Source organism: Meles meles, chromosome X (assembly GCF_922984935.1).
Source record: "Meles meles chromosome X, mMelMel3.1 paternal haplotype, whole genome shotgun sequence".
Taxonomy (NCBI): domain Eukaryota; kingdom Metazoa; phylum Chordata; class Mammalia; order Carnivora; family Mustelidae; genus Meles; species Meles meles.
In genome coordinates, this window is record NC_060087.1 from 38,690,307 (window position 1) to 38,715,128 (window position 24,822).

Genomic DNA, 24,822 nt, shown 5'->3' on the forward strand with positions numbered 1-24,822 from the left:
TTGCCACTCTGGCTCTGCTGCCCGTAACAGTAATTGGACTCATTTTGTCTCTAGTAGTTACATGTCTCCCCTTGGCCTTTACCATTCTGAGATTCTATCCTTCCCAGTGAAATAAGGAAGCCCAGTTCGACGGGAGCCTCTCCCACCATCATTGCCAACATCAAGAAGGCAACTAGAACAGAGTATTCAAGTCCCCATCGCCCTGCATTTCTCAGTGCCTTGAGAAGGGAGTAGGTCATTGTCATCTTGTCGGCAGATCCGGTGCAAAGAGAAGTTGGAGAATGGGCACACCCAACAGAATCACTCCAACATTCTAATCTTTCTGAGTTCTTGAGTTCCTTCAGGCTACTTCTGGCATTTCAACCTGAGAGGCCACTCTTATGTTAGGTCTTAGTCAACCATCCCAGCCATTTCAGGTATCAAATCTGGACTGTCCAGACTGTAGAGTTTCTGGATGAAGCAAAAACTATCTATTAATAGGTAGATGTAGCCAATGTTATCTTTCACCTTCTCTGGTCTAGAGCCTTGAGAATTCATTCGTATAGACTTCCCAGACTATCGCAGATAAAAGTTAGCAGGAAGCTTGCTGTTTTACCAATGTTTAAGCTGTCTCCTCCCCACTCTGCCTCTGAATTTGTCCCTTACTGAGCATACTATGGCAGGACTCCAGTTATGGGTCTGATTGAATGGAAGGTGGTGGCCATGGGTTTTGATGGAACTTGGCGACCTCTGGTAAGGTAACTTCCCCCAATGAGGTTAATACAAGCTCTTCACACAAGAGAAGAGCCACAACCACCTTGAGACAAGTGCCTGGGTATTTCTGCCCAGGTCCATATTCACAGCTTAGTGGTTCTCCTTCTGAATGCAAAATTGGGTCTCACATTTCTTCTCTCCCCACTGCCCAGGGGAATTCTCACATATACAGACACAACACATTTTTACTTTTGTGGAATTTCGCCTTAATCTTGCCATTAGGTACCATCCTTTTTCATCCCTCATTGTCATCAAGACTCACTCAAGGTAAAAATCACAGGAGAGATAACCCTGGATTCTATAGCATGTGGGTTCACCCTGCCATGAAGCAGTTCAAGTTGAGTGCCCAGAGTCCAGGGACAGATGCCAGGTTTCCCACACTGACCTTGGGCTGCTTTATTCATCCACGTAAAGAGGTTTTAATTATTGGCAGACATATCTCACTTTCCTAAGTCCTGGTATGTGCACAACTGTGTTACAAAAAAAAAAAAAAAAGGCAAGAGCTCTTCTTCTAGGACTTACAGAGCTGATATATGAGGGGTGAGTAAGAACATCACATTTTTTGTAAATGGTAATACAGCTGCAAATCCAAGCTCTAAATCCTAGTAACTTGCCTGAGGTCACACATTTAAAAGAGCTGAATTCTATACTCCGATTTGCCTCCACCTAACTCCCATTGTGGTCTCCTGTCTGGACATAGGAGGTATGTCATGCTTGCATTCAAAACAAAGGTAGAGGAAAACAAATCCCAAAACACAGTAACAATAATAATCAAGGTAGAAATCCCCATATAGTTTCTGTTTAAAAAGGAAGATTCAAGTGCACCTGACTGGCCCAGTCAGTGGAGCATACAACTCCTGATCTCAGGTTTGAGTTCGAACCCCACGGTGGGTATAGAGATTACTTAAAAATAAAATATTTAGGGGTGCCAGGGTGGCTCAGTTGTTTAAGTGACCAGCTCCGGAATTGGGTTCAGGTCACAATCTCGGGATCCTGGGATCGAGCCCCACATCAGGCTTCATGCTTAGTGGGAGTCTGCTTAAGGTTTCTCTCTCTCCTTCTCCCTCTGCCCCTTCTTCACTCATGCTCTCACTTGCTCTCTCTCTCTCTCTCAAATGAGTAAACAAATCTATAAAATAAAATTTAAAAAAATAAAATAAAATAAAATGCATAAAAAGAATCAGCACTTGGCAGCAGCATGAAGTAGGAAGTTACAGATGACTATTCATTCTCCAAGGGGCATTTAATCAAACCACATAGGTCAGCATCCCAAGACCTGATCATTTCATCCAGCTGGATCTGGCTCCTCAACTGAATGTAAAACCCAATCGCTCTGGAACCTGAGCATATTTACGCACAAAGCATCATGCTTTGGGAATTCAGCATACATTTGCCATGAATACTATCTATTCTTCTATTCAATCAATTTCATTAGATTCCACCAATATGATTTAAAAAGAGGCAGATCTTCAACAAAGCATACATTTCATTATTGCAACTTGTCCATGCCATTGCTTAAAGTTGGGAATTCTTTCTTAGTTTGTAATAGGAAAAAAAAATCCCTTAGCCCAATGCAAAACAAAATCATGTAAAAGAAGACAGAGTTCTTGCCTCCGCCAACTCATCTGCAATTCTAATGTTCACTCATATTTTAGGCATTGATGTATGATGAAGTTGCTTACTTTCCGGAGTCAAATGTGGCATGATTATTTTTTTCCCTCCTCTCTTCTTCAGCCTCTCAGGGGCACTTAAAATCAGTCTAGCTCACCATCAACTTAACTCTAACATTTTCTTTGCAATGATTGCAAAATTTTCTCAAAATTAAAATTTAATCTAACAGCAAGTCACTTCTCACTGATTTTTTTTTTCTGGTTTTAATAGTGTGAAGATACTAACAAGTGTAATGAATACAATGATTACATTTCTGTCTCATTTGTCTTAAGTATAACAAAAAGGATAAGTTAAGGATAAGTAAAGTCTCGGAAAATCCCAACTCCCAACTTGGATGGATGGAATCTATTAATGTAGGGTTGGTTATTACGGATAATGGGTTTAAAGACCGCTTTCCTAGAAAATGTATAATTGAAGATGCTTAGAGTATCAGACACTCAAAATCTATCAAGGAAATATATGTATTACTAAATTTTTATTGGTGCCTTAGAGATCCCTAATGATACGGCAAATATTATTGTGTATTGTGAATGTATTGAAAGCATCCTGCCAATTAATTTCGAAGTGATGGAGCTAATGCTCTTTTTTCTGAAGTTGTAGAAGGACTCTCTGTCACTTCTTTTCGAAAATTAGTGCCCAGAAACCCCGTGCCCAAGAGGTAGGAGAAAGACAACCCAAGTCATGCCTTCTTGTCTAACTGGTAAGGAAAAGAAAAACAAAACAAAACAAAAAAATGTATAGCAAAGGAGTGGCTCTTTTTTTTAAAATATTTTATTTATTTGACAGAGAGAAATCACAACTAGGCAGAGAGGCAGGCAGAGAGAGAGGAGGAAGCAGGCTCCCTGCTGAGCCGAGAGCCCGATGCGGGGCTCGATCCCAGGACCCTGAGATCATGACCTGAGCCGAAGGCAGAGGCTTTAACCCACTCAGCCACCCAGGCACCCCCAAGGAGTGGCTCTTTACTGCAATCTCCAGAGAGTATACCAGACCTGTACACAAAATGAGCCATTCATGAGATGAACTAAATAACGTACTTAGGAACCAAAAATTTACAGTCAATTTGTACTGTTTATAGTAAGAATGGAGAAATCTTGTTCACCTAGTTAAGTAAATGAACACAAATAGATTTATTCTAGCAAAGTCACTCCAATCCAAGTTATATGCTAAAAGTCCAACAGTGCTTGTATCACCAGAAAACATTTTTAGGGGCACCTGGGTGGCTCAGTCAGTTTAGCATCTGCCTTTGGTTCAAATCATGAGTTCTGGGTCCTGGGATTGAGCCCCACAGGGAGCCCCACTCTGGGCTCCCTGCTCTGCCAGGAGTCTGTTTCTCCCTCTCTCTCTGCCCCTCCCCCACTGATAGACTCACTTGCTCGCGCTCTCTCTCAAATAAACAAAATCTTTAAAAAAAGAAAGTATTTTTAATGACATAGCAGCTGACAACTTAATTAGGTCCTCCTTCAAGTATCTTGAAAAGAAGGAGCTGGAAAGCATGTGATTTTTTTTTAAAGTGATCTCTACATCCAATGTGGGGCTTGAACCTACAACCCTGAGATCGACAGGCATATACTCTACCAACTGAGCCAGCCAGGTGCCCCACAAAGCGTTTAATTTGCACATGGATTTATTATACAGTCACTTCAGTCATTCACCTTCTCATTTTCTGGGAAGCACGTACAAAAGGCTTTCCTAGGGGCGCCTGGCTGGCTCTGTCAGAAGAGCCTGCATCTCTTGGTCTTGGGGTCATGAGTACAAGCCCCATGCTGGATATAGAGATCAGTTAATAAATCGTTAAAAAAAAATTTTAAAGCCTCTACTAAATTCCATAGAATGGCAATTCATTACTCCTATTATTCTTTTACTTAGAGGCACCTTGTCTAATATCATACACATAGAAAGGACTGGGAAAATTGCAATATTATTAAGTTTTTATATACTGCTTTTATCTTATCATGTAAATTACTGTTTTCACTAAAACCCTGGTGTGAAAACAGACACCAAGACATTGGAAAATGAAATGTCTCATTTTGTATCTTGTTACCGAGAATGTAAAATGCAGAAGAAATGAGCTTTGTAAAAGATTGATGTTTCCCATCATAGTTCTTTTTTTATTTGTTTTTTTTTTTGTTGGTTTCCCATAATTCTGTAAACATTTTTGTGAATATTCATATTCTTAGACATTTCAGACTTCTGACCTCTAGAACCCTAAGATAATAAATCTATGTTGTTTTAAACCCTTAAGTTTATGTTAATTTGGTACACCCAGTAAGAGGAAACCCTACAAAAGGTCTCAGCCAATTCCATGAGGAGCCCTGAATCTGGGATGGTCTTTCAGAGTTGTGCCAAGTTGGGCTGATGAGCTGGGCCCTTTGTACCCCCAAAAAGACCATCCACTGGATGTATTCCAACCCCCAAAAAGTGACCTTGAGCAAGGCACTTTAAGTAAACTCTTTGCCAATGCACGGCTTGAACTTACCACCCGAAGATCAAGAGTCTCACGCTCTACTGACTGAGCCAGCCAGGTGCCCCTAGCAAGGTGGTATTTTCAAGCAAGGGCAATTCCCACAGAGGGCTGATAGCACTCCCAGAAGTGGAAGGAATCAGCACTTAAGTCCTGGAAGGCCTAGAAGATAGCTCTGGACTGCATACCATGGAACCCACTGTCCTCCAAAAATATGTGCATTGACCCCATCCTCAACTCCAGCTCTTACAGTACTGATATATAGTCCCAGAAGGGAAAGTAAATTTGGTTAGACATGCTATTACCAAGCAAATTAAATTCTTTTATTCTGTTCTCTCTCCAGCATTCCTGAGCTTACTGGCTTTATTGGGAGGGGTGAGCCTCCATTCCCCTGGGTCTCTGAAGTTAAGAAAAGCTTCAGAGTGCAGATTTTCCCCGAAACTACTCAAGGAGCCAGATTAATGTAATTATTCTGAAACATGCTAAAAGTAAGAAAGAGACTATTTAGCTGAGGACTCTAGAGGAAAAATTAGGAATTCATTTTCAGAAACACATTTCTAAAGATTGAGTTCTCCAAAGACCTTATCAAAGGATGCAATATTAATCTCACAGATGTTGTCAATGTCACTGGTTGAAATATTAGGAGAAACTGATCAATTAGTATTTTAAGGGGGAGTAAAGAGTGGGCTTGTTTTTAACACAGCAAGAGTTACTTTGTCGGCCAGTCTGCATTTTATCACTATTACCTGTTAATGCTTGAGCCTTAGAACAAAAAAATACCACTCTACCCAAATCCTGCCTAGGGTGTGAAATATTCCCATTTCCGTATGTTCTGACCTTCATTACACTTTGAGTTAATTTAGGAGTCTTCTCCACTTGTCCTACCAGTCACCATTCCAATCTGTTCTGCATACTGTCACTAGATTAATCCTTCTGAACGACATCTTCCGTTATGCCATGCTTTTATTCAAACCCTTGGACTATCTCCTCAATGTTAGACTAGTTTCAAAGTCTTCTCCCTAGCAATCGAGGCCCTCCATACAAGGTCTCCAGAAAACATTTCCAGCTTTCTCACTGGTCCCTCCATGCTGGGATCACGCCAAATCATAATGCTTCTTAAACGTTTCACTGGTCTGCTTTTTATTTCACTGGTCTGCTTTTGTTACTCCTCTTCCTTCAACCAGAAACAATTTACCCATTCTTGGTAGTATATCTAAGCCATCCATGAAAGTAAATGTCACGAACAGCCACATAAAGCCTTTGCTGATTCAACGAACTAGATGTGATTTCTCCCTGAGTGTTCTCAAGAAGGCTCCTGTCCTGGTTAGACATTATTTTGATTGCAGGTAAAAGAAACCTATTCAAGGGGTTGAAAGAAAAGGATGGCTCATCTGAAACGTAAGGGGGGATCATCAAATCTGAAGTCCCAAATGGAAGCCCCAGCTCATGAGATTCAAGAGAAAAACAAACTCAGAAAAGCAAAACAGAGTGCTATGAAAAAGATGAAAGCAGCTCTCAGAAACTGAAAACATGATTTACAGCAATACGAATAAATGGGCTGAGTAGCAGAATGGACAGAGTTGAAGAAATTACCCAAGAGAATCACAGTGCTCCATCTTCGAGGGCAACAATTAATTTGGCAGAAAGATGTGGAGAGCGTAAAGGCAGAAAATGAAAGGTGCGGGGGACGGAGGTTACAGATATTGAAATTTTAAAGGTTGATAGGAAAACATTAATTCATAACCAAAAAAACACCACATTTCAACTTAATAACAAACACTAGCATGGATAGAAGATGAACAGCTTCCAAAATACTAGTGGTAGGTTGGGGCAAAACACCGTTGGGGGGATGGTACTGGTTAGAAATAAAGGAATCTTGTTTGCTCATTTGCCATTATTGCCAAAATAACAGATGGCAAGGGATCTTAATTTTAATTTGCACTTTCGTATTGCTGGTAAGGTTACTCATCTTTTCAAGTGTTAATTGGGTTATTCATATTTCTTCTGTAAATTGCCTATACATATATACTTTGCCCATATGTCTATTGGGTGCTTTGTCTTTTTTATTGATTTATAGTACTCTTTATATGTTATGATATTAAAACTTGGTCTGATAGACTGGGAGGAAATGAAGTATTTATTTCTTGTCTTTAAGCTTTCTTATTTTATTTTTTTGCCATAATACATTTTTCATTATTTAAAAGAAACATGCTAGAGGAAAATATACCTGAAGGCTATCACGATATTATGGTTGGCAAAGTCTTTGTTTTTCTTCCTCTGTGATTTCTTTCCTTAAAGAAAAAAATAAATAGGAAAATATGAACAGATCTAAGGACACAGGAATATTTAAATTCTAGGTGGAAAACAAGTAAGAGGAGATGGCAAATAGTCATATGATGCTTACTACCTGCCAGCCACAAGCTTCAATTCTTCATCCAGATTAACTTGTTCATTCAAAAATGACTACTTATGATCAGATATTATCGTCTTCTTCACTTGACAATGAGAAAACCGGCACAGAGAGTTAGCAATAAGAGCAGGTGAATGGTAAAGTAAGATTTGAACCAAGGCAGTCTGGTTCCTGGGCCCATGCTCTGGACTGGGGCACCTGGATGTCTCAGTTGGTTAAGCTTCTGCCTTCGGCTCAGGTCGGATCGAGTCCCAATCTGGCTCCCTGCTCAGCAAGGAGCCTGCTTCTCCTTCTGCCTCTCCTCCCTGCTCGTGCACTCCATCTCTCTCTCAGAAATAAATAAAATCTTCAAAAAAAAAAAAAAAAAGCTCTGGGCTATAAGTCTACATCTCACAGAAACTGCAGAAAAAGAACTTTCCAGAGCATGTGGGCGTATTTTCCTTTGCCATTTGAGTACCGAGCCTACTTTCTTCCCTCTGATGAAATATTGTCCTGGGGGTGCTGAACTTGGCTCAAGAACCAAGAGATGCCAGTATCTGTGAAAACTGCCATAACCCAAACTGCACAGATTCCAGGTGCCTGTTCTTGCAGAGTAGCTATGTCAGGCATAGTACAGACGGTGTATAGCATAGCAACAAATGAGCTGTTTTGTCATTTCCATACCCTCATCAGGCACTCAGCTGCCTCTGATAATCTTCGAGCAAGTCCAAAGCAAGACATGCTGCTTCTGTTCCTTCTCTGTGCAGTACCTCGCATCTGTTAAGTTCTGAATCCTAGATATATACATTGGGCATTATAAAGGGAGAGAGAGAGAGACAGTGTGTGTGTGTTTGTGTGTGTGTGTGTGTGTGTTTGTGTGTAAATCCAACAGACCAGAATTTATGTAAAAAAAAAAAAAGTAACAATAACAAACAGAGTCCTGCTGTGAATCATAAACCTGCATTTAACAGAATAAATAATAAATGTAATATCCTGTGTCAGTCACGGTCCCAGCAGGAAACAGATGGCACACTCCAATTAGGAGAATTTAAAGAGGGACTGTTATAGGTAATATCCCCCAGGGAGGCAGACTGAGATAGAGATTCTCAAACGGGAAGATTATCGAGAAGTGCTGACAGGCACGCTTGGGGAAGAAAGGGAAGCAGAACTAGGAGGGAAAAGGTGAGCCATCCAAGCCAGTGTCTCGGGAGAGTGTCATGGGAGCCCTGGAGCCAGAAGGCTCCTTCAGAGTTGTCGCAAGTCGGGCTGCCCTGTGCAACAATTCCCAGACAGGAGAGTCTGGACACCCAAGGGGAATCTAGTGCAGGCAGTCCTTCCCCTCCTTAAGAGGGATCTCGGCAACACAGCACAGCCACCACTATGGGGTCTCTTGAAGAAAACTACTTCCCCAAGCGCATGCAGAGTTATCTGGAAATTATCCAACGACTTCATTCACACCTCAAGAGATATGAAGCGTCGGACCTCGCCACTAAGAGACTGAATGGAAAACGGACACTGGCCGGACAGTACACAAACACTGAACGCTCACCCACAATGCACAGCGACCAGGACAAGAAACCAACACATGATGTGCAGTGACTGGCCCAGAAAGCCAGCCTACCGGCTAGAAGTCAGACTTGGAAGTGTCAGATTGCTGTCTCCAGCGATCATCCAAGAGGCCTAACAGTAGCTCCTGTAGTAATTGGCCCGAGATGACCCAGACTTGACTAAATCACTGGCAGTTTCCCTAATTGTTGGCCCCGTTTCAAAGTTAGGACCAATGGGAGAGAGCCAAACACTTACCCCTCACCGATCTGCTTTATCCTGAGGTATTCAGACCCAAACCTGGAGCTTCAGAAAGCCAGCCAAGAACGTTCTTGGCTTTACAGAGAACATATTCAGCATCGTAACTATACCAACTTGCTTTTAAGACACATTTAGGTGGATGACAGGAGCAGGAAAAAAAGAGCAGGTCCGAGGCTCAGGACACAAATGATTAAAAGGAAGAGCTTCCAAGATACAGAAGTAGAAAACAGACTTCAATGGTGGCACACCAGTTGACAAGCTATGCTCCTCATTATTTCAAATATTTCACAGGAGCACATGCCCTGGGGTGAAGTACTTTGCCAATGTTCCAGATCTGATGAGGGGATTCCCTTGAGAGGAATGAGATTCCGGGGGAAAGAAGTACAATATTCTCTTCTTCCCACCCTGAGCCCCATGCTCATGGAAAGCAAACTGGGGAGTAGCACCTGTAGCATCTGTCGCATCTGTCAGAAACGAGGGGCTTCTCAGATCTCCTTGTCGTTCCAGTACATCCCCACTTAAGAGCAGAATTTTCAAGCCACATGCTAGCTTATTCGCCCAAAGAAATGACTCAAGCTGGACATTTTCCAAATTATAACAGGCCAGTGGGAAGGGGGAGGAAAGAGGAGAAGGGACAAACTGCGCCATCAAATAATTTGGTAGCAATTAACTGTATCGCATCAAGCTGGGCCTGGGTGAGACAAACTCATTAACCCTCATAAACACCTCAGCAGCAGGCCTTAGTTTACCCTGTTAGCTGGATTTAGAGCTGAGCGCCTAGAGAAGGAACTCTAACTGGATTCGGCTCAGGAAGGGAGTTCTGGGAGGCTTGGGTTACCATGATAATACTGACAAATGGTACATGGAATATACATTCGGGGGTGGGTAGAGAAAACATTGACTGGAGAGCAAAGTAGAGGAGTCGGAGGAAAACCAGCTTTGTCTACATCTGACTGTGACCCTTAACTTGAATATAGCTCAAGAGCCAGCACTGAAAGTAGGAGGAGTGGCCATGAGAGATGACTTAGTCAGCCATCATTCCTAACAATGACTTAGTCTGCCCAGCCCAACACAACCCCTCCTGAAACCACTGGCCAGGCCCTCCAGGCCCCAGCCCAGTCTAAACCCTATGGGTAAAGGAAAGGTCTTCGGTCTTCAGTAAGGCCAGGCCTTGATTCCCGGGGCTATTGGATTGCCCACGTTGGTTTCTGTGGGGAGCTGCTTCGCAAAGGCACTCCCATGCCCCGACAGTCCCCAAAGAGCATGCATGTGCTTCCCGAGCCATGTAGTTTAAGACCTGCTCCCCTTCTCACCAAGAGTTTTGGAAAAGTAGCATTTACAAAGGCTCACTAGAGTTAATCCTCACCAACAACCCTCAGAATTTCTTACCCTTTACACAGAAACGATCAGCCTATGCCACACCAAAACATGCCACTTCAGCATAAAGATTATTTTGAACTAAAAGCAATTAAATAGCAGACATAAGAACCCTCTGCCCACCCCTTTCTGCCTAAAAGCAGGGCATAAGCTTTTTATGAAGGTAGCCCCACCCGTCTCCCAAGCCAGCAAGAGGAGGAGGACTTAGAGATGGCGCCAATTTGAGTCTGCATAACAAATCTTACTAAATAACCCGCAACTGTCGTTAGTAGCCACTAACTACTTACATTCCTATGATTTGCAGCCCCTAGAAGCCCAAACCTCTTTTCCTTTGTCCAGTCCTTCGTCACAATATATTGCCCCTTGATAAAATGGCATATAAATGCTCAAGCCTCACCATTTCTAAGCTGGGTTTTTTTTTAATTAATTTTTTTAAAAGATTTTATTTACTTGACAGAGACAGAAAGATCGCAAGTAGACAGAGGGGGAGGGGGAAGCAGGCTCCCCACTCAGCAGAGAGCCCAATGTGGGGCTCGATCCCAGGACCCCAAGATCAGGACCAGAATTGAAGGCAGAGGCTTAACCCACTGAGCTGCCCAGATGCCCCTCTAGGCTGGGGTTTTTACTTCTTTCCTGTAAAGCTCCTGTGTGCATGCATAATAAGTCTTTTCTCCTCTTAATCTGTCTTTTGTCAGTTTAATTCACAGGCCCCAAAACTGAACCTAAAAGGGAGAAGAAAGGTTTTACTCCCCTACACACACTAACCCCACTTTACAGATGGGAAATTGAGTCAGAGAGAGATTGAAGACAAAACAGCTAGTAGCTAGTGCCAGGGTGTGGAAGCAGGCAGTCTGATTCCAGTCCCCATGCTCTTCTTTTTAATCCCTGTGCTCTTGCTTCAATACTCCACTGCAACTCCCATTGGGGGAAAAAAAACAGAACTCTCCTATGCAGCCCAGTTGCACACACGGGTCACCATGTATTCAAAATACACACTGAGGGGCACCAGGTGGGGGCGGGGGGCTCCCGGGATCCTGGGATCGAGCCCCACTTAGGGCTCCCTGCTCAGTGGGGAGTGTGCTTCTCCCTCTCCCTCTACCCACCCACCCCCGCTTGTTCTCTCTCTCTCTCTCTCGAAAATAAATAAATAAGCATTTTTTTAAAATACACAGAGTCTTTAAATACTAGAATCATACTCAGTGAGGCACAAGAGTTGCAATGGGCAGGAGGTGGAAACATGCAATCTGCTATCCCCTTAGGAAGTCTCAATCTGGAGCACACACCCATCGAGTGAATGAAAGATGGGCCAGAGTCTCTTGAGGTATTTAAATCCCTCCTCCACGCATCTCCCTTTGCTGCACACATACGGGAAAATTCATATATGTTAAATGTGCACCAAAGGCTAGGCCACTGTGTATAAACAAGGCACGGTGTACAGATTTCCAAAAAGACTCAGAAATATAATGACTAAGAGAATCGATGGATAATGACTTGCCCATGTTTTCCTTCTACTCAGCCCGTGATTAGAAAATGTGATTTCTGCAGGCAGCACTGAAACCTCATGCACTCAGAAAAGTGCTGGACAGTGCTTCTAGCAAGCTCGGGAGGAGAAAGCACAGCCAGGAGGATGAGAGAAGGAGGGCAACCCTCTGGGAGGAGCTGTGGGAAGGCAAGGCACGGGGTGTTCTGATCGCTCTCCAGTTTCTTTCTGCCCAGTTGTATTGCTAAAATAACACCGCATGGGGGCGCCCCCGTGGCTCCATCGTTTGAGCCTCTGCCTTTGGCTCAGGTCATGATCCTGAAGTCCCAGGATCCAGTCCCCCGGGAGGCTCCCTGCTCAGCGGGGAGTCTGCTTCTCCCTCTGCCCTTCACCTCTCTCTCTCTCTCTCTCTCTCTCTCAAATAAATAAATAAAATAAAATACCATCACTCGGCCTCAGAACCCCAGACCTGGTAAAGCGCTTGAATGGGCTGTGGCAACATCACACCCAGGCGGCTCTTAGAGACTCCAGATTATTTGCCTGTCAAGGAAGCTGCAGCCCATACATTCACCATATCAGTAAGACATTCCAGGCGGTGGGTATGAGGCTGATGTCCATCCACACCACTGACTTGGAGAGAGACACTGGGCCCCGCATCACAGGATTCCAGCCAGAGAGAGAAATGACAGATGCTCCAAGCCCCACATCATGACATCATCCCTTCAAAAGAAAATGGATATGCACCCTGCTACCTTCACCGTGTCAGGTTTGTTCCATGTTAATTGCAACTCTGTGCTCTAGTTGCAAGGACTGAATTTCAGGTTGTCCCTTAATAACAATTCATTAATTTAAAACAGACAGTTGGGGCACTCATTTTTAGGGTGGCTACTACATGGGGAGCCTGAAGTTGGTGGGGCTCAGGATCAGAAAAATCCACAATGACAGACCTGGGAGGCACGCATCGACCTCACTAGCAAAGATTTTTCTAATATTTGCACATTCCAGCAGCAGCAGATGGGGGTGGGAGAGACAAAGGGAGAAGAGCGGAGAGAGACGGACTAACCAGAGAGGATATGAGGAAGAGAAGAGGGAGGAGAGGAGGAGGGAAAAAGAGGGAGAAAGGAAGGGGTAAGAGGAGAGGAAGTTGCGAGGGGGAAGGAAGAGGAGGTAGAGAAAGGGAAAGAAGAAAGAAGAAGGGTGCCTAGGTGGCTCAGTCAGTTAAGCATCTGCCTTTAGCTAAGGTCACGATCTGGGGGTCTTGGGATGAAGCCCTATATGTCAGGCTCCTTGCTGAACAGGGAGTCTGCTGGTCCCTCTCCCACTCCCCCAGCCCCTGCTCATGTTTCTCTCTCTCTCTCTCTCAAATAAATAAATAAATAAAATCTTTAAAAAAAAAAAAAAAAAGAAGTGCAATTCTAGGGGAAGAAAAACAATAACATAAAGGGGTTTGGGCAGAGTGTTGTTGTTTTGTTTTTTAGTGTACTGCTTCTTGTTTTTTTAAAAGATTTTATTTATTCATTTGACAGAGATCACAAGTAGGCAGAGAGGCAGGCAGAGAGAGAAGGAAGGCAAGCAGGCTCCCTGCTGAGCAGAGAGCCCGACGCAGGGCTCGATTCCAGCACCCTGAGATCATGACCTGAGCCGAAGGCAGAGGCTTTAACCCACTGTGCCACCCAGGAGCCCCTAGTGTATTGCTTCTTAATGCAGAGAGGATCTTGGTTGTCTCCATTGTGGCTGGCTGTGCTCCACGATGACAGAGCATCTTTTTTTAGATAAAAACTAAGTAGAATGACTTAAGCACGCCTAGGAAGAGAAGAAACACGTACAGGAAAAGGAAGGTCAAAGAAGAGAAGATGAGGAGGCTTTAATGTATTATTATTGCTGTAAGGCAAGGGAACCCTAGGGAGAACAGGTTCCCAAGTATTTGTTGGCCTGATTTTAGTGACATTTCTAAACCTGCCTGGGAGCACTCTGTAATTGTCAGCAGGTAGATTTTATTTAATAGAGAGAGGAGAGAAAGACATCAGTCATGATATGCCATTTACCATTTTGTCTCCCACGTTGCACTGAACCAAAGGTAGAAGACAGTGTGAAAGAACAAACACAAATAAAGCTGAGAAGGCTTCGGAGGTTTCTCCTAGCGCGACAGCGCATGTATGACAGAGGCAGGGACCACGGGAGCAGTGGCTGAGCACTGGGCAAAAGATAGCTTCAGATTCTGCAGTTAATTGCCCTGCAGCATCTTTTGCCAGGTATCACTCTGTTTCGCATTTTTTCTTTGTAAAATGGCGTATCTTTTCTTTTTGCTAAAAAAATTTTGGCGAGGAGTCACAAAACTGAAGCAGATAATCAAGTTGAGAGACTGGGTATTAACACGGAGGCCCTGGGACCAGTAGCACCAGCATCATCTGGGAGCCAGTTAGAAATGCAGAATTAGGACCCAGCCCCAAGGCCCACTGAAACCGCATCTGCATAGTAATGAAATCTCCCGGGCATTCCCCGGGCAGATGCAAGTTTGAGTAGCTGCTGGCCAAGAGAAATAAAAGTGATATGCTAACATCTCAAGTATTTATTTGTCTGTAGTCTTGCCTCTGCTTCTGTGCCTAGCGGAGCATGCTTTGTACCTGACACATGCAACCTCCACCCCCTTTCTGCACAGCCCAGGCAGACAGTCCTTAATTGATTAATCAATAGTGGACACCTGGAACACTGTCCTGAATTGTGAGATGAAATCTAACTCGACAGTAAGGGGGGGGGGAGGTGACCAGAGTTGGCTCTGGTGTGTGTGAACATGCGCGTGCGCGTGGGTGTGTCTCTATCCGTGGTTCTCAAGCTTTACCCGGGGTCAACATCATCTGGAGAACTTGCTAAAGCAGACTGCTGAGTTTCTGAGTCAGTAGGTCTGGCACGGAGCCTGAGACTTGGCATGTCTACTCCATTCTAAATGCTAATGCTGCTAGTCCAGGGCTCACACATGGGGAGCCACTTGTCCCTATCCCCCCCCCCCCGCCACCTCGTCTCTCCTTCCTATAAAGACTCTGTTCTCTATCCCTTCTCTTCAGAGCCTTGTTCTCTGCAAGCAGAGGTGTAGTAGCTTAATGTGTTGTTTAACTTGTTATACTTAAGAGATTAGGAGTTTGGGGCGCCTGGGTGGCTCAGTGGGTTAAGCCTCTGCCTTCCGCTCAGGTCATGATCTCAGAGTCCTGGGATCGAGCCCCACACTGGGGTCTCTGCTCAGCAGGGAACCTGCTTCCCCCTCTCTCTCTGCCTGCCTCTCTGCCTACTTGTGATCTCTCTCTATGTCAAATAAATAAATAAAATCTTAAAAAAAGAGATCAGGAGTTTTATAAATATTTTCAAGGGGACACTTAAGAATACGGTCTCAAGCCAACAATCTAAGGAGGATAGTTTATGAGAGCCATGTGTTAGAGACCAAGGATGGGTGTTTGGGGACAGACAGAGCTACACCGCATCCCTAAGTAATCACCTTGACAGCTGACTCCCTACCAATAGGACCATGGTCCAGCTCCCAGGAATCTTGCCAGCAAGACTCACCCAGGGATGCCCTTTTCTTTACCCTAAAAGAGAAGGGAAGAAATCCTATACAGAAGAAGGAAAGGCTGTCTTGCAGCATCTTTGGGAATAGAAGTAGAGTCTTTCCCTTATTTTAACACGTGAAGGTTTCTTTATTTGGGGGAACATGGTCTTCAAATCCAAACACACAATTACAGGACATTGTGAATACTGTAGTACAGGTAAGAATCAGGTGATATAAAAAGAGAAGAAGGGAGGCTCATCTAGCTCAAAGGTTAGGGATAGGGTCTCATAGAATAGGAGATGGCTAACCTAATTATCAAATAAAGATCAGGACTTACCCTAGGCAGGAGAATAATGTAATGGATGCACTCATTTCAGTGGGACAGAATAGAGAACCCAAAAATGGACCTCAACTCCATGGTCAACTAATCTTCAACAAAGCAGGAAAGAATATCCAATGGAAAAAAAGACAGTCTCTTCAATAAATGGTGCCAGGAAAATTAGACACCCACATGCAGAAGAATGAAACTGGACCATTTCCTTACACCATACACAAAAATAGACTCGAAATGGATGAAAGACCTAAATTTGAGACAGGAATCCATCAAAATCCTAGAGGAGAACACAGGCAGCAACCTCTCTGACCTCGGCCGCAGCAACTTCTTGCTAGACATGTTTCCAAAGGAAAGGGAAACAAAGGCAAAAATACACTACTGAAACGCAGCAACTTCTTGCTAGACATGTTTCCAAAGGAAAGGGAAACAAAGGCAAAAATACACTACTGAAACTTCAACAAGATAAAAAGCTTCCGCACAACAAAGGAAAGCAGTTGACAAAACTAAAAAACAACCAACAGAATGAGAGAAGATATTTGCAAATGACATATTAGATAAAGGGTTAGTATCCAAAATCTATTAAAAAAAAAAAAAACTTACCAAACTCAATACCCAAAGAACAAATAATCCAATCAAGAAATGAGAAGACATGAACAGACATTTCTCCAAAGACATACAGACACATGAAAAAATGTTCCACGTCACTCGGCATTAGGGAAATACAAATCAAGACCACAATGAAATACCACCTCACACCAGTCAGAATGGCTGAAATTAATCACTGAGGAAACAAGAGATGTTGGCGGGGATGCAGAGAAAGGGGAACCCTCCTACACTGTTGGTGGCAATGCAAGCTGGTTCAGTCACTCTGGAAAACAGTATGGAGGTTCCTCAAAAAGTTGAAAATAGAGCTACCCTACAACCCAGCAACTGCACTACTAGGGATTTATCCCAAAGATACAACTGCAATGATCTGAAGGGGCACGTGTGCCCCAATGTTTACAGCAGCAATGTCCACAATAGCCAAACTATGGAAAGAGCCCAGATGTCCATCAACAGATGAATGGATGAAGACGACGTGGTATACATATACACAATGGAATACTATGCAGCCATCAAAACACTGAACTCTTGCTATTTGCAACAACATGAATGAAACTAGAGGGTACTATGCTAAGAGAACTAAGTCAATCAGAGAAAGAATTATATGATCTCATTCACATGTGGAATTTAAGAAACAAAACAGAGGATCATAGAAGAAGGGAGGGAAAAATAAAACAAGATGAAATTAATAGGGAAGCAAACCTATGACTCTAAATCATAGGAAACTAACAGAGGGTTGCTGGAGGAGAGGGAGGCGGGAGGGAATGGGGTGGCTGGGTGATGGACATTTGGGAGGGGACATAATGTAATGAGTATTGGGTATTATATAAGACTGATGAGGGACACCTTGGTGGTTCTGCCAGTTAAGTCTAAGTCTGCCTTAGACTCAGGTTATGATCTCGGGATCCTGAGATGGAGCCCTGCATTGGGCTCCCTGCTCAGTGGGGAGCCTGTGTCTCCCTCTCTCTCTATCACTCCCTCTGCTATGTGATCTCTTGTGCTTTTCTCTCTGTCAAATAAATAAATAAAATCTTTAAAAAATTAAAAAAAGAAAAAAGATTGCTAAATCACTGAACTCTACCTCTAAAACAAATAATACACTATATGTTAATTAGTGGAATTTAAATTTAAAAAAATAAACAAACAAAAAAATAGTTCTATCCTCCCATCAGTTTCTTTACACTTCTTAGGAGGCCCAGATGGAATGAAGACCCTCTCCCTCATAGCAATGGTCTCAATTATGTAACCTTATACTGCACTTTCCACCTTCCTCATCTCTTATTCTCTCTCGCATCCCGCTTCTCCACTTCTCCACTCTTGCCTCATGAAATCAACTCCCAAATAAACCACATGCACTGAAGTCTTCATCTCAGTTTTGTCTCCCCCAGGTGGGGTCAAGATAGTCCTATAGTATGTTTCACACTTTTGTCCAAAATTACTCTCCAGGGGGCACCTGGGTGGCTTAGTCGGTTAAGGGGGTTAATAAGCACCTGCCATCAGCTCAGGTCACGACCCCAAGTCCTGGGATCGAGCCTACATCGGGCTCCCTGCACAGTGGGGAGCCTGCTTCTCCCTCTCCCTCTGCCTGCTGTTGGGGCGCCTGGGTGGCTCAGTGGTTTAAAGCCTCTGCCTTCTGCTCAGGTCGTGATCCCGGAGTCCCGGGATCGAGCCCCGCATTGGGCTCTCTGCTCAGCAGGGAGCCTGCTTCCTCCTCTCTCTGCCTACCTCTCTGCCTACTTGTGATCTCTGTCAAATAAATAAATAAAATCTTTAAAAAAAGAAACAAATGAACAAAGAAAAAAAAGGAACAAATCACAAGAAACAGACGCAACTAGAGAGAACAAGCTAAGGGTTACCAGAGAGGAGATGGGGGGAATGGGTGAAATAGGTGATGGGATTAAGAGTACACTTATCTTGATGAGCACTGAGTAATGTATGGAAGTGTCAAATCACTATACTCTACACCTGAAACTAATATAACACTGAATGTTAACTATACATGAATTAAAATTTACACAAATGAAGTTTTATTGGCGCGCGCACACACACAAATACGTACTTTGTTAGTTTCTAGTCCGTCTCCATCTTAGTTCATTTCCCTTACCTGTGACCCCTGGGATCATCTTCCAAATAAAGTACTTCTACTCAAATCCTTGTCTCAGGGTCTGTTTCTCTGCTAACCCAACCCAAGACACCACCAGATAACTGAACCTCATCCTTTCTATTAAAATAGGATAAAATTAAGGGAGAAAACAATGTTTCTCAACGAGGAGTGCCTGGCTGCCTCGGTCAGAAGAGCATGCGATGCTTGATCTCAGGGTTATGAGTTCGAGCCCCATATGCGGAATAGAGATTACTTACATAAAACAAACAAAACACACTACATTTTTAAAAAAAAGAAATTAAGGAAAAGGCTCCTTTTTTTAGAACAAAAGGATCATTCTTGGGGCATCTGGGCTGCTCAGTTTGTTAAGCGTTCAACTCTTGATTTCAGCTCAGGTCACCATCTGGGGGTCTTGAGATCAAGCCCGAATCAGGCTCCTCATTCAGCTTGAGATTCTCCCTCTCCCTCAGTCCCTCCCCCAACTCATTTTTTTCTCTCTCGCTCTCTAATAAAATATTTTAAAAAATAAATCTTTTTTAAAAAGACAAAAGAACCATTCTTTTTTTTTATAAATATTTTATTTATTTATTTGACAGAGAGAGAGGTCACAAGTAGGCAGAGAGGCAGGCAGAGAGAGAGGGAGAAACAGGCTCCCCACTGAGCAGAGAGCCAGATGCGGGGCTCGATCCCAGGACCCTGAGATCATGACCTGAGCCGAAGGCAGAGGCTTTAACCCACTGAGCCACCCAGGCACCCCCAAAAGAACCATTCTTAACCCCACAGTCCAACTGTACCCCCACCACCATAAATTCTACAGCTCACTGCTAAAGGTTGGAAGGGAAAAAGAAAGAGTTGGCAACACAGAGGCAAAGTCTGCTTCACCTCCAAACTGGTATAGTGGCTGTCTCTAGTTCAGGGGTACTGACCTTGGAAGGAAGTGGGTTTGGGTAAACCACATTTTAATCAACTGCTCCACCCAACCCCCCAACTCTATCTGATTTGAGTGGAGATTGCCCTTAACAAGATCTTTTTTCTTTTTTTTAAAAAGATTTTATTTATGTATTTGACAGAGAGAACACAAGCAGGGGGGAAGAGGTGAGGGAGAACCAGGCTCCCGCTGAGCAGAGAGCCCCATGTAGGGCTCGATCCTGGGACCCTGGGATCATGCTTACCCAACTGAGCCACCCAGATGGCCCAAGATCTTTTCTTTCTTTTTTAAAAGTAATCTTTATGCTCAACATGGGGCTCTAACTCACAACCCTGAGATCAAGAAGCTCATGCTCCACTGATTGAGCCTGCCAGGCAACCCAGCAAGACCTTCTGAATTAGAAGGGACAGAAAATTCACTACCAGTAGCATAATTCACATAAATACGCCTTCCCAGCTTTACCATCAGAGAAACAGGAGACCTGACTTGTTGCCTTGGGGAAAATGAGAGCCTGAGAGAACCAAGCTCGAAAAAAGAAGCCAAGGAGGAAGGTAAAGAGTAGGGTCCTGTGGCATTTCCACCCCTGGTTCAATGGATTTCCGAATCCATCGTATCTCTGGCCTTCTTACAGATCAGTTACATAAGCCAATAAATTCCTCTTTTGCCTTACCTCATTTTTGGGTGCTAGTGAAAGAAACCCAACATGCGAATACTGATTAAAATATCTTATTTTAATAATCCTGAAATAATCAGGTATTTCTCTTCTTAAGCCTTCCAGCTCCCAAACTGGCCTTAATCAGGCTAATTGAGCTTAATTTAAAGGTCAGCTTTCACCTAACAAAGAGAAATATGCACTAAAAAAATGTGTTGTGTGCTTTACAAGGCGAATTTTTTCAACTGAAATTTAACCCTGACCATTATCAATCCACGTAAACAGTCCCATTTCCTATATCAGGAAACCAAGTCTCAGAGAGGTTAAGAAAAGACTTGCCAAAGGTTACCCACCTCTTGCAAAGGTAGAGTCACAGAGGATCCCAAAGCACCAGTCTTTCCCCCAAGTGTCATTTATCTCAATCCCTGACCATTAGGACACTGAGGTCCTACTTACTACCCTGTCATTATCTTTGCATTGATGGAACCCCAAAATGACACTTACAGAAAGATGATACCACACGTTAACAACCCTGGAGATGCACGAGTCCGCTCTCCCTTCGAGAAGATACTCATCATGGAGTTGTGGGAACTGCAGTTGGCGGACGGCTCCCCTCCTCTGAGCCAATGCTATGCTTCCCGGGAAGCCCCAGCTTTGACTGAGCACAGGAGGGGCCCCAGAACCTAACTATTTCGGTCTAATGGGACAGTGGGACTCCTCTAACAAGTTGCCTTCGCTCTGCGGCTCCCCGCGTGGTTGTCCAAGACCTGCTCATATAGACATCCAGGTCGAAGCAATCCTGCCCCGTCCGGCGTCTCAGGGCCCCTTCCTCGAGAATCGGCTCGACATCACTGCCTCAAGGCTCTGCCTGGGCAATCCTGCTTCCTCTGGCTTATTTTCCACGGGCATGTGTCCCCGCAACAAAATAACTTCCATTTTTAACTCCGCCACAGCCTCTGCTTCCTGCAAGACCCACTGGAATGCTAACCGGTGAGTGAACGAGCCAGAGAAGTAGGATGTAAGGGAAAATCATCCTTTCCAAGACCCCTTTTCTTCCAGATAAGTCAGCTGTGCCCCAGCAATGGAATTCTAGTCCGGTAAAGCAGATTGTGCTGACTATGCCACATGGCTTCTCTCAGCTGGAGGGAGCACCTCCTCGAGACCTGTCAGGCTCTAATATTTATGGGACCATTTCTGTCTCAGTGATCCAGTCCCTCTTTATGGAGATGATTGCTTCACAGCCCTGCCATAGGTATTTACCATCAGGGCTATTACAGCCCACTGAGTCATCCAGGAGAGAAATCCAACTTGATAATTAACATCCTGAGCAAGGTAATTGTGGAACACTTAAGCACGGGGCCGTAACTTCTGGTTCAGAGTCAGTAAGGACAACCTGTAGGGCATATCATACTTAATGAGTCAGTAGCTGCCGAAGATGATTATAAAAACCCAAAGCATATTATTTTTATCACCCTGTGCAGGAGCTGCAGATTATGTCCTTTTGACCTATTTTGTGTTCTACTTCCCTGCCAAATAATAACCATCCAGGAGTGGAGGAAACAAATGATTCTTCTCGTAATTAAGGAATGTTAGATGCCCACAGTATGTTTCTCTAAGCAGGAAAACTTGCAGGGTAGGAGCTTTTCTCCTTTATCCTCATGAGTTAATTTTCTGTTTTAACTATGAAAAGGATTCTCTTGACTTCGGGTTGGGGGAGAGGGATGGACCTCCACACGTTCTGGTCCACTGATGTAACTAACATCCATTGGTAAGTGAAGGGACAGAGAGGTTGGGTTTGACCTTGGAAACAAAAGCTGGAGAGAAACGGGGGGGGGGGGGGGGGGGGGCACGTTCAAGGACAGAGCAACTATCTAACCAACATTTCTAGCCTTCAAAAGGGCTCTGCTAGTTTCAAGCAGTGATGTTATTTAAAGGAAGCTATGTGTTACCCCTAAGGATATTAGTCCATCCCTGCTCATTTCTCGTATTTTCCTTTCCTTTGCATTCTCTGTGCTACAGTACATATACCTTGCTCACTCTGGATACAAAACTGACAGCTTTTACCATACCAGAATAGTATCCCTTTGGGTCCTCTGATAAGCAGACACCAGAGTGTAAGATGTGTGTTGCAGAGAAATGTGAACGATAAATGGGGACAAGGCAGGATTCAGCACAGAAAGACTTCAGACCCTCCCAGATTTCAGTGAAGGGAAAGGAGGAAGGGAGACTTCCACAGGCAGAGCCTCAGGATGCAGTGGTACAATGAGTCTGACCCACACAAGGGAGAGAAATGAAGTAAAGACTGACTACATTGGGCAGAAACAGCCAGGCCCTAATATATCCCCCCGCCCACAGTGCTCTGTCCTTGTCTGGGGGCTACTCCAGAAGAATATGGCCTTGGCTCAAAGGCTGCAGTGGATCCCAAAGGCCCTTCAGCTGCTAGTCACTGTTGTGCCCGAGAGACCACCAAGGAGCCAAGCACCGATGAAATCACACGAGGGTTTATTCTACAAGCTTAAGCTTGGGCCCAAGTATACCGGACACAGCGGAGTAGGGACTTGGACCCCGAAGTGACATGCTTAAGCTTGGGCCCAAGTATACTCAATGCAGTGGAGTAGGGACTTGGACTCTGAGCTTAGTTAAGGCAGGGGTATTTATGGGTTCCTGTTACTAAAGCAGGGTGGGGATTTCTGGAACCAAGGCAGGGTGGGGGTCTCTGAAACTAAAGCTGGGTGAGGCTTCCTGAAACCAGAATAGGGTGGGGGTTACTAAAGCAGGGTGGGGGAAAGTTCAGCCTTTTGGCACAGGGGTCTGAGATGGCTGCCGGAGCTAAGATGGCTGTATTTATGCTAAGGATAAACTTGAGGTGGGATGGCCTTGATTTTCTTGGCCTCCACATTTCCCCCTGAACAATTTTGACCCTTAAATCTTTAAGGTTGTTGAAGGTGGAAGGTCTCATCTTCTGTAACTTCTTCCTGCTGAGTAGGGGTGTAGAGTTGTCCCTACCTACTCGGGTCAGCATTGATCAATTGGGGAATGTATAGGGGAGTTATGAAAGACAGAGGCAGCTGAGTCCAGGGGTCTAAATCAATCATTAAAGGAGAGAGGGACTGTTTAAAGTGCTAACCTGAGTAGGTCAGAACCCAAGAAATATTTTGTGATAATCTGGAACATCAAGAGCTAACCTAAGTAGGTCAGAACCCAAGAAATTATTTTGTGATAATCTGGAACATCAAGATGGCTGCACTTATGTCAGGGCTAGACTCGAGATGGGTACAGCCTTGTTTTTCTTGGCCTCCACAGTCACAATCTTGGCCTCACAGGTGATTGGCAAGTTCCTTATTGAAGACCGATCCAAGCAACCCTCCACCATGGTTGTTACTAGAACCCACTCTATAGCAAGTATGAAATAAACAGCAAAGATTCATGTCTTGATCACATCTTTTTTTTCCCTCTTTAAAGGTTTCTTTATTTATTTGAGAGAGAGAGAGAGAGAGTGAGTAAGTTCAGGGAGAAGGGGCAGAGAGAGAAGGAGAAAGAAACCCAAGCAGACTTTGCACTCATCGCAGAGCCTGATGCAGGGCTCCATCTCCCGACCCTGAGATCACCACCTGAGCCAAAACCAAGAGTCAGATGTTTAACCAACTGCGCCACCCAGGCACCCCAATCACATCTTCTTTATGGGTTGGTTGTGGTTTTATTCTACTTGTCCTCAAGTTCAGGACCCAAGCCAAGAGTGCGGCCATCTTTGGGAGCATTGCCAGAACCTGGGGTAGAAGGATAGCTCTGGAAGGCTTCACACTAATAAGAGCTCATAATTCCTTGGCCAAAATGGGTCACACCTTGATCCTAAAACCTTCCTGCAAGTGGTGGGACCAGGATAGTGGCTCCTATGCCATCGTCTCCAAAGCTGAAGGGGAATATGGTTATGGGTTTGTGAAAAAGTCAACTGGGGCATCTGCCCCAAAGCTCCTCCCGCTCACAGAATCTGACCCAGGGAAATACCTCTGGGGGAACGTGCTAAGTACCAAAGCCCTTGTAGATAAAGACTGTAACATGGAGAGTCCAGGAAAGTCTGAGATAGTCTATAACTGTGGGTAACTTCGGAAGTACTACCACCAGATCAAACACCTCCAATCACCAAAGGTCACGTGATAGAGGTAGACTCGAAATGCACGGCAAGGCAAATGGTATCCCTTGGAGTTCCAAGCAGGTTCTTTGCTTTTCTCTTCTTCAAGGCACAGCCATCAGGATGGACCCTTAGGGCTAAGTAAACCATTATTCTTGAGTTATTACAAAAACAGGAACCCAGAGAGAAAGGCTGAGCTCTCTGCTCTTACAACTGCAGGAAGACAAAAGAAACCCAGGGCGTTGTATCTGGGGACATTATCTTTCCCTGCATCTAATGGGATTCGGAAACATTAATATAAAAAGCTATGTTTTCACATCCTGATAAGAACACCCGAGGGCAAATTTCTCTAATTTGCTTTTAAATGGCCTGTCCTGATTCCTGGGGATCCTATGTGAAGATGAAATTGTATTAAGTCACAGTCATCAGTGATATTTCTCTGAATCTGTTTCCCATCCCTGCTCCAGCAGGATCTTTGGGCGTAGGTAGAGGAAAGCAGGGAGGCACTCTATTTCTGGGCATCTCCAGGGACACCTCGCCTGAGCTCACAAGTCTATTTCTCTTTGCCATTCCGTGGCATCAGCCATTTCTCTCTCC